Below are 19,229 nucleotides of genomic sequence, written 5' to 3' on the forward strand. Positions count from 1 at the left end.
TGATAGAAGATGGCTTTTTCAGACAACTTGCCTTGCTGTTCACAAAGCTGTATCATCACTAACACTAAAATGATCAAAAAGACTGCTCTTGTGTCTCTGCAGTTATTTTCGGGAAAATTAGAAACAAAGACAAAAGGAGATGAAAGCTCCTGTGAAAATATCTTTGAAAAGCATTTAACTTAGATAAACCTGTCCATTTTTTCTTGCCAATGGAAAAAAAGAGCAATCCCTCTAAAGACAGAACCTTTGAACCACAGTCTCTGAAGAGCATTCAGGTAAAGTTGTTGAAGTTTTGATGCAGTAGGAGAAGAAACTCAAAAGAGGGTTGATTTTGCCGTCCTAGAAAGGACATGTCTCTGGCCAAGCAGTTTTCCTTGTACCAATCTCCCTGTTTGATACCTTATACAAGACCTCGTTTTTAAGACTTCTTTGTTAGACTTTTCCTCATTGTAAACTGAACAACTAGAGATGATAATGATGACAAAACTGATAGATCTGCTAATGGAGGAGATGAGGAAAGGGAAAATAGTATGAAGAGTTTAGGCCAATGAGGACCTAAAGGAACTAGAGATGTTTTGGTGCTAGCAAGAAGGAAAGCTAAGCAGAACTGATAAAGACTGGGATGTAATCAACTACCAACAATTACAATTACATCAAAACAAATATCCATTCTGTTTTTAGGGGAAGCAAGTGCTTGTAGGGAAAAAGAGAGTGAGGATCAAGAAAAGAAGTCAAACTCCCTAATCAAGTTGCAGTTTAAGAAGTAGCTTTAAAAAAATGGAAAATCATTGATATCTTTCTCTGGAAGTAGCCTGGGAACTAGCTGGATTTGTAGGAAGTCATCCCTTTGCCTTCTCCATAAAACCAAAAGGGGGGACAAAAGATACCATTTTGTTTGCTTCCAGAATATGTGCTCTCTGGAGAGCCAGGTAGCATGGTTCCAATATCTGCAGGTCAGTTTTCCATCAGGGTAAGTTTGAAAATCCTTTGGCACGTTCACAGTTCTGTAGGTGCTACACTAAAAGTAGGAAGCATCTGCTGCATTATGTAGCCACTTGCTGTCCTGGTGCAACCAGCAGAGATACTATTAAGCAGCAGTGATTAATCCTTTCACAGCAAGATTCCCCACAGTGAGAGCTAAGCTAGAGGCTGAAGAAATATGGAGATTTTTTTTCCACATTACTTTGCTGTGCATCACAATAAGGTTTCTTTTCATGTCTTTCAGCTCCCATTAAACATGTTTCTTGGGACGACAAAAAGCTTGAATAAATCAAGTTTATTTTGTGAATATTTTAACCTTCCATCAACCTTCCAGTATTTCTTTATTTCACTTTACCTCAGAAAACTTTTGAGAGAGAAAATATGAAAAATATGCCATTTGCACCCTTTTTTTCAAATCCACACTCTGATTTAACATAAAGGGATCTTATTAAAATTAGTTTAATGTCTTGGCCCTTATATATAACTCTTGTGTTATACATCCCATCTCATGTGGAAATAGCAGTGGAATAAGAGCCTTCATGTACTCTATAGTGCTGTCTCTTTCAAGGATGTGTCCTCATTCAAGGAGCTGTGCATTTGGTTTCTGTATTAGTTTCAGAGAAGAGGTTTAGTGTATCCTGACTGGCTTTATTTTTTGTCTCTAATACTGAAAATAGAAATTTTTCTTTATGTACCAAGGGAGTTCACTGACTGTTCTGAACACACACTCTAAGACTACTCCATATTCCATATTGAGTTATTGAAAATATGAATTAATACCACTGAAATCAAAAGATGTTTACAAGTATAAAACTGACATGAATCAGCTCAGTAACAAACTCATGTCTGTAAGCTCAAATCATGTTTTTGGTTCAGATGTAATACTTAGCCAGAAGTAATATTTAAACTGCATCAAGATTAAGGAAATGATTCTGACATTTTTGCACTCATGTTGAGAGTTTCTGTGTTGATCACTTATTCCAGGGTGAATATATAACTGTAGAGAATCAGTGCATTGAACACATTATCGTTTAAATTCTATTTTCTTGTAACTCTTGCTTTGCCCTAGTGTCAGAGCCCAAAGGCATTATTGTAGAGCCCAGGTCAGAATTCAGTGGACTGCCTCCAATAGTAAAATGGAACAAAATCAATAACAGCCCCCAGGAAGTTCAATAGCTAAAGGCTCCATCCTAGACTGTGTGTACACACTGTAGTCATCTAGAGATTCTTTGGAGTATCTGAGATGAAAGTTTGGTCTGTAAGTGCCATTAGTGGTGTAACACAGAAGTGAAATTATTTTTTCTTTGAGCTTTTCATCACACACATTTGTGAGTTGTAAACTTCTTTATGTCGATCACTTCCCTGAAATCTAGTTTGTTAGGGGTCTTTGAAATGCAGCCCCTGTGCTTGCAGTCATGCAGTAAACATGTAAATGTACCATGAATTAGTGTGAATTGGTTGATTTCCTGGTGGAACCACAGATGAAGCTATTCATGGGGGAATATATGCACTCTCTTTGAAATGTGGGCTTTAAGTCCTACAACAGTTAACTCTATGTTTGCATGATGTGGGCCTGCCCTTGCAGGGAGTGTGAGCTTCAACACCAGGAGAGACACAACACAGCTCTGTAATCTGAGAGCTATGGCACACTGCAAATTGAGTCCCAGGTCTTCTGTCTGTGCATGGCACCTATCAGTAAGGTAGACACATACTTTCTGTTCTCTTTCATATGGTGATGAAGGGCAGCTGAGGGGCTCTTCTCTGCTGCTGCTCAGCCTGGAAATGATGAAGAAAAAGGCTGAACAACACCTTTGGAAGGGATGAGACAAGTTTGAAGTAAAAGAGTTGATCTGACAAGTACAAATCTGATAGCTGAAACTATCACATCGCTTTGGTTCTGAGAAAGCAGGGGAGGAGTAGGAGAAGAAAGATCAACTACTGCACTGCAGCAGTTTACCTGGGGCTGAGGAGATCTCTCTTCTAATATGACCAGTTTGTTCAACCTTAGCCAGCAGGAAGATAACAACAGATCTCAAATTACATAGCATTTACTATGTAAATTTTAAAAAGTATTGAATGAATAGACTCATCCATAGACTGCAAGTGAACAGTTTCTCTTCCTTAACTCAGCAGCTCTTTAACTAGTTGTTCAAACTATCTGCAGATGTCTTCTGCTGACAACACCACTAAGGACCGAATATCCCCTTTGTTACTGTTGGGTTTCGCTTAGGATATTTCATCCAGTCTAGAATGAATCATTGAAATCTACTCCGTTCTAAAAGATGACAGAAGCAAGCCTGCATGCCACAATTGGGCACATTACTGACATCCAGCAATGACATTCAGTTCAGTATATCTGGGCCTGGGAGGGAGTTCTTAATACAAAGATAGTTTAAAAAATATATATATATATCAAAGCTATATTTTTTAATACACTCAGCTCTTATATTTTCTTCCAAAGTACATTATGGACTTAATAAATGCTGAGAGGTTCTACAGTTTGACTGAGGGAGATAAGTACACCTTGAAAAATATTGGAGTATCGTCATTTCTCCCCAAGTTGGAATACTGAATTTACATCTCATTGTAATCCATTCACTGGTTTATACAACTCCAGTTCTTCAGGGAGTATCACAAATTCTGATGACCTCCCTGAGTGCTGGATTTTGCATTTGAATCTCTGATTTAGCTGTAAGATGTATTAAGAAACCTCATGTAGCCAGAGAGTTCCCGATTGACTACATATCTGAGGAGGCTCAGGAGCACAAGTTATTCCAGCAAGGATATGGAATAAATTACACTCAGTAATTTGCCTCTAGATCAACCTTTCTCCACACAGTGGAATAATGTATTCATCTGGACAGGCAGGCCCCATTTCAGAGAGTGTTTTATGCAGAGTATATGTTTTACGAGAGAGCAGAATAGATCAAATATTTGGCATAGAGACTTACTTTTACAATCCCTCAAGAAATAGCACTTATTTCAATTTGTGCAGGTTTGCACTGTCAACTGAAAAATTCATTTCTTAACTATCTCTGTGACATCAGTACTTGGATTAATCACCTCTTCCAATAACTTTTCAAATAACTTTGACTTTAAAGATAAACCCTAGATTATTGCAGATGGGAATAGTATTCATAACTCAGGATTTAATGTTATGGGTAAGACACAAAGACTTTGACAATTTGGCTTAGGTAGACACAACTACCCTGACAGTTACGGATAAATGTTTGAATTTTAAAATATGTTCTTCACTTACCATTTATACTTCTTCATGGTAATTTTTTTTTCCCTTCTATCTCAGTGTTTTTCTACCTGAATGATAGGCCTGGGTTTCCTCAGTTCAGTAATGAGCCCACAGCAGGAACAGCAAGCATCCCAGCTATCCCTTGCTGGTTATTCAGTGTTCCTGAAATCTTCCTATGTTTAAAAACTTAAAGGCTCCAGCACTACAGAGCATATACTGAATCATGCAGATTTAAATATCCTGGATAACATTCAGTCAGTCTGGGAAAAAAAAAAAAAAAAAAAAAAAAAAAAAAAAAAAAAAAAAAAAAGAAGCATATACTTGATGGCCCAGCAGAGAGATTAAGGAGTTATAACAAGTGACTTCTGATTTCAAAGGACTTGGGCTATTTTAAGGGGAACATACTGTTGTAGAAGAAAAAAAGTTCTTTCAAGAATAGAAGGCAGTGAAATAAGAAGTCCTCTGGGACCTTCCACAAACTGCAACCTTCAGTTTGGAAACTCACAGTTCTCATTTTCACAAAATTCACTCTTTTCATACTAGTACCAATAGACCTTAACAGGGAAAGGGAGACACATTCTGATTTCTATACACAAATGAAGTTGTCATGTTCAAGCATCCTGTCAGATGATGAGAAAATTAGTTCAGCTAAATCTCATCCTTCTGCTGAAAACTTACTCAGTCTCCAAGGTTTCACCCTTCATCAATGCTGACTTGCTTGCCTGTGTTTCCAGGTTATCTCCGTGCAAAGTCAAAATACTGCAAACAGTGCTGTTCATACAGCATCTCTGGCAGCACCCAACCCACAAAACGCTTGAAATGTGGTGCAAAATTTTGTTCACTTGGCATGAGAATTCCTGCCCTCTCTCAGGCCTTCTCTAACCATATGTTCACATCATTCCTACTGACATTGTTGGGAATTGCAACGAACCCAGAGGAAAAGCCTATTAAAAACACGTGATGTTGTACAGCTTATAATATATGCTTCAGTCGGAAAAGGGGGAGCTTAGCTTGTTACTTCACATAAGTCATAGGAAACTGGATTAAAAGGGGATAAGACAAATCTCTTACCTGGCTGAAATCTTGGTGTGAATGAATTTGTAGCATAGATGATCCAGAAGAGTTTCTGCAAAGTGTTGAATTCTTCAAGCATTAGAAATGTTGTAAAACACCTAAGTTAGGTAAAACATAGCTTCCTTTCCCTCTGAAGCCCCTGTGGAGAGACATAACTGCAGAAAGTGAGATTGTCTGGAGATGATATTTCATTCTTACATTCTCTGTACTTCAGACAGAACATTACCTTAACAAGTATATATGTGTATATATATATATATATATATATAATTTTTTTTTTTTGGTAAGAGAAAAGCTTACAGTAATTTCACGACCATAAGGTGCACCGGACTATAAGGCGCACCCCCCGGGAGTCGGCAAAATTCGCAACTTTGTAGATCAGGCAAGGTGCACCGGACTATAAGTCGCACTTTTTTTTCAGCGAGGCTCCACCCCCCAACTCCCCCCGCACGGTTGCTGGCCGAGACCCCGCCTCCACCCAGCAGCCATGGGCCCCCGGGCCCGCCTCCAGCCGGCTGCCATGGCACTTCCGGCTCTCCCCACGGCTCACAGCTCACACTTTCAGTTTGGCAAATTTCACAACTTTGTACATCAGATAAGGCGCACCGGACTATAAGGCGCACTTCCAGGTTCGAGGGAAAATTTTAGTCAAAAGGGTGCGCCTTATAGTCATGAAATTACTGTACATTTATTCTACAAATAGAAATTGCTTTGATAAATTTAAATCAATGTATTTCAGTGGTCTCTATATATGGATGCTGTTTTAACAATATATCTGCTAATGGATTTAATCAGTTTTGTTAGAGACCATTAAAATATTATATGAATTAGACATAATTTATCAAAATCTCCAAGTGGTACTCTTACCCACTCATATATGTGAATGCATTTCAACCCTTAAAATATTATTTTACACTTTATACATATGTCAGCTTGGTTAGATAAAATATTTTCTAATATTTAGAGCCAAAGATAGTAGGTACAATAAGGTTTTTCTTTTTGGTTCTATCATTGTGAAAAATTGGTTTATTTTTTCCTAGTTTTTTTCCTCCTTCAGTAAAAAAGCATCCTAGAATAATATAAAGTACAACACAAAATAAAAAACAACAAACAGTATGAAAAATAGAAAAAGCGCAATTTCTTTTATCAAAACAGGTCATATCTACACAGCCAGAGCAATTTCTTTTTCTGTGTTTTGTGGAACATAAATGCATAATATGTATCTATATTGCTAACAAAAATTAAATTATTGTGAAGCACTAATAAGAAAATTTGATTGGACAGTTAATAAAATGAATTTTTGACTAATGACTGAGAAGCCATGTTTCAACTCCCTGTGTGGATGTGATTTCATTAAATTGTTGTAGAGTTTTCTCTGAAAATTCTTCCTTACAAACATCCCAAGAATCAATCAGGATCCATTAATAACCTTAAATAACCTACTAATAATGGTAGGAATTTGTTCTTTTCTATGTGGACTAGAATGGGGGTCTGGAGATGGCATTTACAGATTAAAAAAGAAGAATACCTGCTTCATAAGATAACATATTCCATAGGAATTTTTCCAACCATTTCTTTTGGAAGCTTGATAAATATTGATGTTTTTATTTGAAAGTTCTTCCTTGATAGAAAATTTGCCGTATCTCTTGACAAATTTTAATGGATATTAACTTTCAGTGTTAAAAATATATATTGGATGCTGCATCTGAATTTGTCTGTCTTCAGGTTCTTTTAACCTTCTCTTTGATCAGCTGGAAAGACAAGAGTTGTACACCCCCTTTAAAGTGAATTTCTGCTCTGTGAATGTACCCAGGGCTTTTTCCTGTAGTTGATTTTCTGGTAGAGAAAAAGAGGATTTGGCTCAGAATTTTGGAAAGGTGTGTTCATTACAAGCTAGTCTTGTCCGTTCTCTGTCTCTCTTCAGATACCATGCTGCTTTTCTCTGAATTGTCAGCCCTCACCTTTTTGCTCTGTGAGCCACAGTCATATCATGTGGCTATCACAGTTGTAATCCAACACTCCTTTTCAATCCCATTCTCTTTCCATAGGTAATTCTAGCTCCCCGATCTTAATTACTCAGTCTTTTCTTTATGGTGTTTTTGTTCAACCCACTTTGGACAAAATTTCCTCTCCTGAACTTCTTGCTCCAGCCCCATCATCTGTGCAAACTGTCAATTTTAACCCCACTCCTATGGAACCTCCTCTCAGTATTAGCTCATTTCCACAATTTCCTGCTTAGTTTTCTTATCTTGCCAGGACAAGTGTCTGTTAATGCACCTCTGGGCTGAGCAGGTTTCAATTACCCAAACCCTGCTCAACTCCTGTCCCTGGCAGAGCTGGGAAGACTTCATATTCTAAAGCTGTGGCACCATTGGAGCTTCTAAAGGATTAGACCACAAGTATGTATTTTCTAGCAGACATTATTAGCAATTGTTTGCTTTATATATTAGCTCCTGCTTCTAGAAACAGCTGAACAGTTTTTTATCGGTTGTGTACCAGAATTTTGTCCTGAAGATTTCAGGCCACTGTTAGATTTTGATGAATTTTTTAGCAACTGATAATAGTTCATTTTAATAGACAGGAACCATTTATGCTACTGTAGTGTTATCAATTCTAGCAATCCCATAGTATACAAGCCCAAAGCACCAAAGTAGATTATATATAATCCGAGTCAGAAACACTTAAACCATATACTTTAAAGACCCATCTGACTCATGAGGGGTTTACAAAAACTGTTGGCAATGTTTCATTTCATCGTCAATTATACACATTTTTTTTCAATCTCCAGCAAGGGAGTGTAACTGCTCTGTGAAAGTTTAAAGCTTAACCTTCATTAAGCATCTTGGGTAAAATAATTGAAATGTCTGGGATTCATAATATTTGTTGTATGGGGTTCTTTCCTTCTAACTTAAATCACTTAAAAGATGTCTAGTGTAAGCTAATATTATAACATCCATCAGTAATCAGCAGAGAGAGACAGCATCTAGTAATTCATCCTGTTTACTCTAGACACCTACCTGAGGAAGGATCAGGTCACCCTCTAGCAAGCTCTACATTCAATGCACCAAATGCAGATGTAGCCCACATAAGACTAAATGCCTACATTACGAGAGCTAATAAAGTGAGATGAATCATACTCTGAGAATATAAGAGGATAGATTTATGTTTATTCTTTATTGAAAGAGACTTTTTATAACACCGAGATATCTCTTTGATTTGTGACAATTACTATAGTTTTAAATCCTATATTCTGAGGCAATTTCTCTATTAAAAGATATGTTATTCTGATGCTATAATTTAACAAAGGTATTTCATTTGCAAATGTTCTTTATCAAGGTACACAATTTCTCCCACTAAGGAATTCGTATCTGCTAGATATTCAGCAGTAAAACTGCTGGGACTGAGGAAGTGGCATTTAGCTGGAAGAAATGAAATGCTGAGTATGCAAATGGGTCATGGATGTTCATTTGTTCTGAGCCTTGCAGGAAGCATGTCTTTATTCAATACTGCACATACTTGGGAATGACCCAGAATATAATATTTGTGCATTTACTCATCTGTGCAAGTTAGGATTTCACCAAAGCATCAGAGATGTTAAAATAGACAAAAGGTTAACAGTAGATTATGAAAATCACAGAATTATTGGGAAAATACTCTACCTTAACAATTCAGGGGCATTTTGAGTTGTTTTATGACAGCAACCTGTAGCTATGAAAAATGCATTTATTTGTTCTCAATGTTTAGCCACATGAGATTAGTCTTGTAAAGCTGGAAGGGTCTTTATAAGTAAGGAAGGGACCAAAGTGGTAGAAGTGTATGGGTAGTTGCCCTTCCTCTCTTTAAAGATTTGCAGATTTGCAATCTGATTCACTGAGAGTGAGGATCTGGGGGTGGGGAAAGCACTCTCAGGTCTGATGTTAGTATTAATTTAAAAACAGCTGTACAGCATTTCATATGAGGTATTCATCTACCTCTCCTTTAATTTTAGATACTCAATATCATAAAAGATATGTGCACAAACACAAAACACAATAATTTTGAAATATGACATGTCAAATGTTTCTGTTTACAGATAGACATAATTCAACCAAAAGGATATTTTTGCTACTTTGGAAAAATGCTTACAAATTTCAGTATGCAGATTTCTGATGTTAGCACAATACAGACTGCTGTATTTTTACATTACAGCACAGATCAGCAGGCACAATCTTGAATGCGGTCTCGTGAGACCAGAAATTTGAATTTATTTCAATATTTTGAGGTTAATGATACTTTTCTGTGTGCTGTTTTCTTGGCTATCTCACTTGTGTTTTGATGGGCATAGACAAGCCCTAAACTCCAGAGAACTATACAAATGATTCTAACCATTTTAGGAAAGGAAACAGGTTTTCAGTAGGCAAATGAAGAGGGCAGTTGGCATGGGATAATGATGGCTGCTGAAGGACCTCTGGTCAGAGGTAACAACTGAAAATCACATTAATGCATAACAATTGGCCTCACTGGCTGAAATGAATGAAAATGATTAAAACCGTTTCTGCCTGAGCTCCTCTTGATAGTTATATCTAATTCACCATTGAATACACTTTCTAACTTGTTTTAATGAAACAAAAATGTTAATTTCAAAGAAATAAAAACTTCCAATTTCAGAAATAATATATAAACTGGCTGTTTATTCCTCTAAATGCCTACACTTTTGAACAGGTGATTCTGCATTGGACAGGAAATCATTTATCTGCATCAGTCATCTAAGTGCCAAAGTATAATGTAATGCTCAACAAATATCAAAACTCCCAAAATGCTGACTACAGAGCTACTGAAAACTTGTTATTGAAGATGCAGAGCAGTCCTACTTTGCTGGAGATATAGACTAAAGGCGGACATGCCATAGAGAGAACCAATCTCTCATCTTATGAGACAAGTTTTTTCCTCAGGTTCTAGCTGAGAAATTTTGCTAGGCCGATAAGCATCGTGGATACCTATGCATAAAGAACACTTTAATTCTCCAGTATGATCACATCAGCACTTATTGTCATGGAGATGCATTTTTCTCAAGAAAAATACTGTTGATATTGTGGGTTTCAGAAACAAGTCTAGGAAGTAGCATGTTCCAGCACAAACAGGTGTAAAATCTAAAAGTCCATAACAATATATTTTTAATATATTTTAAGCCATTATTCCTTTTGAAGCAGAAGTCAGGGCAAAGGTATATGGAGGGTGTTGGTCATTACACATTCTCACAGGGAAAGATGCTGTATATCTTTTCTCGGGAATGAACAGAACACTGGATTAAGGGTTATTATTGATATTTCAATTTGAATAGGCATTTCCATCAGTTATGTTTTGTAAGAATATCATTCCAATTAATCCTATTGCTTGACTGTGTGAAACAAACTAGTTCCTGTAAGTACAATATTATAGAGAGTGTACTTTTGAAAGAGGCAATATCAAGATTTTCTCTCAATAGTTAACTGCAGCTACTGTTAAATCACGTTGGAGTAGCTATGTTTTCATGAGAAAAATGCAAGTCCATGTATTGTGTGCTCCTGGAAAATGAAGGGAGACCCCATTTTGTCCTTCCAATATTTAAAAGGCAATTTGTAAAAATTAGGTAAAGCAACTTTTTACATGGGCAGATAGTGATAGGACAAAGAGGAATGTTTTTAAACTAAACAAGAAGAATTTCAGATTAGATGTGAGGAATAAATTCTTTAATCACAGAGTGATGAGGCACGGTAACAGGTTTCCCAGAGACGTTCTGGATGCTCCATTTCTGGGAGTGTTCAAGGCCTGGTTGGATGGAGCACCAAGCAGCCTGATCTAGTGGGTGGCATGCCTGCTCATATCAGGGGGGAGTTGGAACTAGGTTTTCTTTAAGATCCCTTCCAACCCAAGCCTTTCTATGATTCAGTGATTCTATTGAATATTTCTAACAGTAACAAGAAATTACTATATCATAGCATGGTCTCAAAGGCAGTGTCTGTGTAAACAGTTAACATTTCATACTCTGTTGTCTGTGCATAAGTCTCACTTCTCTCAGTTCTGCATGGCAGAGTCCTTCACATTGTCTAGCCTCTAACTCAGCACAGCATATGTGCATAGCTTTAATATTAAGCATACCTTGAGATGCATTTAGACTCTCAGTCAATTAAGAATTGCATACAACTCATTTGCTTAGTCAAGCACGGGCTGAAGTGCTTTGCCAATTTGGGATCTAGGTATCTAGAGTGAAAAAAATATATATTCAGAAAGTTCTTCAAGGTAAGAAGGGAGAAATAACACAACAATTTTTTTCACATATGATACAAGTGCTAAACGTGGCTTCCTGCAGATTTTCCTGTATCTCTTATTTCCTACAATGAATCCTTACTTCCTTCCCACATTTTAATTTCCCATACTTTCTGCTTCCCTGTTTGCAGCCTCTGCTCTCACAGTTTTGCACCCACATTCCTCTTACACACATGCACCACAGCTCTCCCTCTTACCCATGAGGAATGCAGCACAGTGCTGGGGTGGTGAGGGTGATGACTGAACAGACTGACCAAACTACACCTAGCTGAGCAGATCACCCCTGAATTCAGAGGGCTTTGACTGGAATCTCTTTGTAGCACAGATATTGTCCCTTCTTTATAGTTACCCATTAAAATGTTGCTTCTTAACTGCTAAATCAAAAAGTAACATAGCAGCAGTAGAAGATAACAAACTTATGATTCAGGACTGGAAGGCTTCTGGATAGCTGTATTAGGATGCTGTATTTAAAGGCATCAGAATAAAAAATTGCTTATAGTAACTGTTTGTTTCTTAGTTACTTCCACAAAAATTAAACTTTTATTACCTTTTTGGGCCTGACAATACCAAGTTTGAATAAAACATGACAGTGTTGCAGTGGACAAAGATAAATACCATCCCACTGAAAACTGGAAAAGTTGCCTAGAAGACTTGGGGAGATGAACTTGCCCTGATTCTCCATAGGACACGACTCAGTTTTAGTGCACTAAAATTAATCACTGAAATTAACCACTGACACATGCCTACTAAATCCATAGGTGCATCAATCTTGATTGTTTCCTCCTCACTTGGTATTATGTGAAGACTCTCTCCAGGCTATTCTATCACCACTTGCATGGACTGTGGCTTAGTTCTCATTGCAGAAAAATATAAGTGCAAAGCATACTTCAAATGTGCTTTTAAGTATAGATAAACAATAAATTGTTAATAAAAATAAATCATTAAATTAAAAAATGAAGATATCCCCCATAAGGGGATAGCATATCTTCAGGATTTACCTGACAGATAGTTTAAAACTGTGATAGATTTAAGAGGCCAGGATTAATATGAAAAAAACACTGTTGCTAAGGTTGAATCTACTATGCATATCCAGAAAGTGGTGTACAAGTCCAAAACTGCTATCCTGATTGATTTTTTATGTTACATTTTATAACCCCTTGTAAAAGATATTTTAGTGACTTCAAAAAGAAGTAAATAAAAATGCATATATTTGCTTCTAATTTGCAATACAGACTATAACAAAATAATCAAGAAGTGTAGTTTGTGTTGTACTCTGGGCTTAGCACTCTCATCTGTGTGGCAACTGATTTGACAAGGGATTTGTTTGGTCTGGCTCTGAGGCAGCAGATGTCCTGCAGTAGGTATGTTTGCGTCACCAGAAAAGTGAACAAGTGAGCTTTCTTCATCTGTCTTTTCCCCAGGGTCTAGCAAAAAAATTTTAAAGCCTAAGGAATCAAACTCCACCTTTTATTCTCATCACTTAACACCGAGCAAGGTAGTTGCTCTCACTGTGTGTGGTTGCACTGATGCTAAATGTCCTACAGTAGGCCTTCTTCTCCTACAGGTTTTGTTCTACTTTGCTCCACTTCGGTGCTTTTTGCTCCTGTTTCTCAGTTCAAGTTCCATTAATCCATTTTCTTTTCCTGGCTCACCACCAGCACACACATTATCCTTTTTTTCTTGAACCATATTGAATGTCTCATGTCAAACTCCACTGCAAATTCAAACTTTCCTCTTTGATACTTTCCTAGAGACCTTGCTCTGTCTTAACTGAATGCCTAGTCCATGCTCTCACATTACTTTTCACCAGTTTTAATCTATATCTCAAATATCCCCATTTTCCTGCCTTCCCTTCTGTTTCTGCTAGAATTTTGCTTTGCTTCCAAGAAATCTTAGGCAACAAAAGTAATGAACTTCATGCCTCAACTTGGCGTACATTTCCATTTTCCTCCTCCTTTTATAGAGGTTGCACTCTTTTCTGTCATAGACATCGATGTTCCTCTTTTGTTCTCTCCTCCAAATTCCATCCTCGTGGTCCTGTTCTGTTCCAGCTCCTCAGATCCTTTGTTCTCACAGACAGCCTCTCTATGACTCTTCTCCTTACCTTCACACCCTATTTTGACTTTCACCTCACGATACAATATGTTTTAGATGCTTTCATCTTAGAAGATGTCACCTTTGACCTTTCGTTCCTCTCCAAGTGCAGCCTTAACTCCCTGCTCTATTTCATTGTAAATTCATCAAATAACTTGTTTACAATGAGAATTGGTAATTCTTCTCGCTTTTCAACCCATGCCCTCTCCAACACAACCTTTTCCCCCTGCCTTGTGTGGAAACTGTTCTTGCCAGGTGCTCTCAATCCCTCTTCCTGGCCATTCTTGTTTGGTCTCTTTGGCATGTCTACCATCTTTTATGCAGCTATCTGGCCTTTCTTTATATAAAACTACCTGCCCCCTTCTCATGATATTGTCTTATACTGGTATTCTTTTTCTTCATGCTTTTGTCACATCCTGTACAAATCCACACAAATTTCTTCCTCACAGAGAAAGGACTTATGAAAGGGCTCTTCTTCCTTTAGATTTATATTATTCCTATAAGAAAATGAATTTCAGGTGTTCAAACACATACCTTCTTTAACCTTGACCACTTTTTTCACTTCATGAGAAACACTACTTGAATGGACTTCTACTTGCTTGTGGAACCCTAGCTTCTTAGCAAGTTAAAAATGTTAAGCAAGGTCCTTAATTATTTCCTAACAAATACTTCCTAATAATACTTTTCTGGATCACTGGATCACATTTTCATCTTCATTCAGCTGAAGCATATTACAAATAAATAAATAAATAACATATGTATTGTAGACCCATTGCAGACATTACCTAAGTTTTCTAAGATTTTAGTAAAACCTTTTAAGGATTCATTTTTCTGCATTCTCTCATTTATTGCCTTCATACACACAAATACTCACACACAGATGAAGTCCTTCATCACCTTCTATCTAGCTTACTGTAATGCTATTTTCTCCACCATTAGTAAAGACAGTTGTTCTTATAGGATTGCTGTAGCAGAGACCATCTGCCTGCTCAGTGCTTTCGTAATATTTTCTTTCCTTCTCCTCTTGTCTCTTTTCTTGCTTGACATAGTACATGTAATAGCAACCTGCAAACATTCTTCAAGCTTTCCACATTTTGCTTTTTTCAATTTTCTATCGATTATTGGCTTCACAGCCAGTATCAGGGCTTGTTGTCTTTTGTTCCATTTTGAAATTAGCTTCTTCCCACCAGGCTGCCCTTCATGATTGCCTTAATATCTGCAAATACAACTTTTCCTTTACTGATTTGCCATTCCAGATTTCATCTCTTTTCTGTGAAAAAAGAATCTTGAGAAAGTATTTTAGCACTTCATTACTATAAAAACCATGCTGCTGTTAAAAATAAGCATTAAGCTGGCAGGCATAGCTGTTTTCCTCCATCTATGTCCATCTACAGTAAGTATACACTGTTTCCTGTTTTATGGTAGAATTGTATGCTCTTTAGGGCAGGGACCGGTTTTCTCCTGTGTGTTTGCACATTGCTTAATATAATGATGTCCTGGTTCATGACTCCTGCATGGACAAGTAAATAATAATGATAATATCTCCACTCTTCTTTCTACTGAGCTCACCCACTGAGCTGACGGCCTAAATGAAACCCAGGGTGATTAATAATGCATTCTTTTACTGACTCTTACACGTTATTATTCTTGTCACCTGTCAGGATCCACTTTGAGGGAAATCTGTTGTTTTCTGATGAAAAAGGGAGTGGGAAAAAAAGGCAATTTCTTTTGCCCATTTCTTTTGAAAAGAAACTAAGAATGGGTGACTCATAGCGACAGTCATGGAAAAATTAACCCCCTCTCCTGGAAAGTAGTCCCATAATTTGCCAGAGTTTTGAGAGATTGTCAAATTAATTCCCAAATATTATATTAGAAATACAACTTTCAGCCTTATTCCACTACTAATTAGGGCTTATTATTGCATGGACATTTGCCTGCTGAAAACTAGACCAAAAGAGCAACAGCCCACTTCACATAGGCTGCTGAACCATAAGTAGAAGATAATGAATTTTGGTTCTGACCAACCTGTGCCAGATTTGAAGTAATGACCTAGAGGTGAGAAATTCGACATCTCATTATCATTCCCCTGAGTGAAACAGTTCTCAAATCATAGGATGAAAAGAAGGAGGGAAAAACCAGGCCTTCCTGGTGTGAGTTAAAGGTCTGCATGAACTTTGAATTTCAAAGCTTTTTCTCAATCATTAATTTAGCTCAACTTAAGTAGACTTTAAAGTCTTTAAATTAGATGACTGAAAATCTCAATAACCAAAATAAAAAGATGTAAAAACAATTTCAAAAAGAAGGGAAGGGGAGTTGCTGCCTCTTGCTCCTGTACACCCATCCCCCTTCCATTTTCCTTTGTCACAACAAGCCCAATGAGGTAGATCAGATTAAATATGATTGCCTGCTATTCTGCCTAGCTGACAGCTCACCTATGGTGCTTTCAAAAATAGATGTTGTAGCTGGGTTTGTACAAGCTTCAAATGCATATTTGACCTTTTAATGTTTTATTTGGTTTTGTCAATTTTTCCTTTAATACTTTAAAGTTTTTTAGCTGAGGAAAATTGCCAGCATGGTTAACTACACAAATGGACCAATTTGCATATGGATGCTTTTGAGATCCTTAGCCTGATCTTCTCTATCAGTGTACTGATAGAAAAGCTATTGATGGATTACAATGAAAAAATGTACATTTCAGCTGTTAATAAGTGGGTCTTAGAAAAAAAAATATTAACAGATTGCCAACTGGTGCCACAGAAATGACAGCTAAAGAATAAACATAATGCAATCTAATTCATTGTCACTAAACTTTAGACCTTTTGCTATAATTCTTTATATAAAATTCTCAAATTTTTCTTTGACTGTTAATACTGATAATTATATCTGTATTTCTTAAAAATATTATGAGTTGCCATTTCTGCATAGTAGCAGATTGAATTTATTCACCTTACGGATATATTATTATCACAGATAATAACTGCAGCATGATAATTATCATTAATTATTCATTTGGATTAAGAGGCAAATAGGCTTGCATTCAAGGGTCTTCCAGAGCAGTGTTCATTGTTCCAGGGCCCTGTGTGCCAGTGTGACTAATTCATACTCCTTTCAGTGCTACTGTTGACATCTGACCGGTCCCATATGTATTTATTTCAAAATATTATAAAAGGAATAAGTGCATCATTTCAGGACATGGCCACTAAAATAGACATATGGGTCTTTTCTGCCCTCTGAGTGAGAATATGCAGTTTTCTATTAGAGGAGATGCTCACAGAGTATCATTTCAATAGATCTCTATGTATGCCCTATCTTTGCCTTCCTGTGCCATCCTACTTAAGCTTATATAAGCCAATATATTTACATAATAGCTTTTAGCACAAATAATAACATGTGAAGCTGTACAATTTGTTGTTCACTGAATATAGTATTTATTCAAACTGATTTTAATCCATCCTGAACTAGGTTTAATGTACAAAAATCTTCTAATGCAAGGTTAGAAAAATCCAAGGGAGGAAAAAAATTAGTAAGAAGGGGGTTATGGTTGATGAAAAAGGGACAATAAATAATATAAATGCTAATTCCTTTTCATGGCTTTCACCCAATACTTATTAGCAAACCTCTCTCTCTCACTCTCTCATTCCCTCTCTAATCTTTGCTTCATATCTAAAAAAATGTCTTGAAGGTAGTAACACGATCATCTGAGGACCAACATGACAGCTCCAATATTCACAGAGTGATAAATGTCAGTCTGGCTTTTATAGCTCTGAGGCTGCACTTATATATGCCCTCTGTGACTTACCATCTTTGCCTCCATAGATGATTCCTTTTTATTGTTAATATGTCAGCATGGCTCCAGTGCTATTCAGTATGAATTGCTCTGTAATAGTCTGGAACCCTCCTTCTCTAACCAGTTTTAGTTTGTCCCACTGTTTCCAGGCTTAATTTTAAGGTCATGTCCCTAGTGTTCTGCAACAAAAGCAGCAGATTCCATGTGGAGTAGTATGTGCTTTATCAGTAGTAAACACAGGACAAGGAAAGAAGATGCAGAGACAGCAAAAGGAAATAGTGAAATTTTATCAATGATGATGAAATATATTATGAGCATGTCAGGTAAAGATTGCAAATGTCAACAGGAAAAAAGGAAACCATCAGGGAACGTTTTTATCCTAGTAGTAATTTCTTTTTGCACTCACATTCATCACCAGTGTATTGCTGGCAGGTAGATATATGTGAGGTGGAGAAATACAAAGGTACTTGCATCAAAAGTGATAACAGGCAAAATATGCTTGCAGTTGTACCCTTCAAAAATTGTACCAAGAAATCATTTAGAAATTAGAAAGAAAGAGAGAGGACAGCAGAGTTTCCTAGCCTGCCTGTATTAGGTCGCCTGGATAGAGACACATCCATTGCAAAACTGAGTGAGTAAAGTCTTCAGCCAGAACTTAAAAGCAGGAGAGAGGGGAAGGACTGCTTACTTAGAGGGGGGTAATGCAAGTTGGGGGCACAGGGTGAGTGGTTGGGAGAAAAAGGTCTAGCATTTATATTTTGGAAACATCTAAAGGCCAGTAACCAGAGTGGAGACATTGTCCTAGTTTTTCATTCATAGGGAATAATAAGGAAGAATTTATTAATTGTTGACTACTTTTTGGGGAGTCAGGGATAAGAATGGACAAAAAAGTGGCATGAAATTATTTAGAATTAATTCAAAAGTGCAATACTATACAGTAATACACAACAGCACCACTTTTGTAAAAATTGGGCTGCTGATGTCTGCAGAAATCTTCCTGAAGATGCATTAATCCAAAGTATAGCTTCTTTCAGTATAACTTGTGGAGCTGGGTGTTGAATCCTAGCCAATGCCAGGGGAAAAGATTGTTTTTCTTGAATCCTCCTAATCTGTACAGAACTTTTAAGCCATAATAGTATAAACTTGGGAGAAGAGTGATTTTTACATCATTAAGTAACTTTATTCTTTTAAATAAAGCATCAACAGTTTTTAGCATTCAAGTTTGTCAACAATACACAAATGGGTGTGAAAACCTCAGTCTCTTTCTCTCATGTATTTTTTGGTTATAGCTCATTGTTTGCTACCAAAATAGTTGAGTCCCTATAGTTCTTTCCTACAATGACCCAAATTTATGTATCTTTCCTTCAGAAAGGGTCTACTAAGTCAGAATGGTGGCATTACAAATAAATAAGTTTTCAAATATTCATCATCATTGAAGGCTATTTGTACTGCAGAGAATTTTTAAATTTTTGCCACTATTCACTAAATTTTAAATCCCTTTTGAGAAGCAAGAAAAGATAACTGTCTCTTTTACACTGATTTCCTCATCAGCAACTTCCAGAAAACAAAGTATTTTGCGTTTTAGGAAAAAAAATGAATTTTCGTCCCAATTATTTAAACTCAGATAATTTCACTCCTTAAAAGAATGAAGAGCTAAACTAGAATTCTTAATGGAAGTAGTTCATTATCTTAACTAGCAAGTTCTAGAATAAGTTTTATAAAATCAATTATTTTTTCATCTGTTTGAATGTCAGAGCATTT

At 36.8% G+C, this 19,229-nt stretch overlaps 1 long non-coding RNA gene across 1 annotated transcript in view; it reads right to left on the reverse strand.

Moving 5' to 3' along the window:
• Nucleotides 1-4,418: 4,418 nt before the first annotated feature.
• LOC116993108 overlaps nucleotides 4,419-19,229 on the reverse strand; it is a 29,419-nt gene continuing 14,608 nt past the window's right edge. The window contains exons 3-4 of the long non-coding RNA XR_004417185.1: nucleotides 5,300-5,441; nucleotides 4,419-4,488 (exon numbers count right to left, since the gene is read on the reverse strand). This is a non-coding gene — a long non-coding RNA (uncharacterized LOC116993108). The remainder of the gene's footprint in view (nucleotides 4,489-5,299; nucleotides 5,442-19,229) is intronic.

This window comes from Catharus ustulatus, chromosome 2 (assembly GCF_009819885.2).
Source record: "Catharus ustulatus isolate bCatUst1 chromosome 2, bCatUst1.pri.v2, whole genome shotgun sequence".
NCBI lineage: Eukaryota > Metazoa > Chordata > Aves > Passeriformes > Turdidae > Catharus > Catharus ustulatus.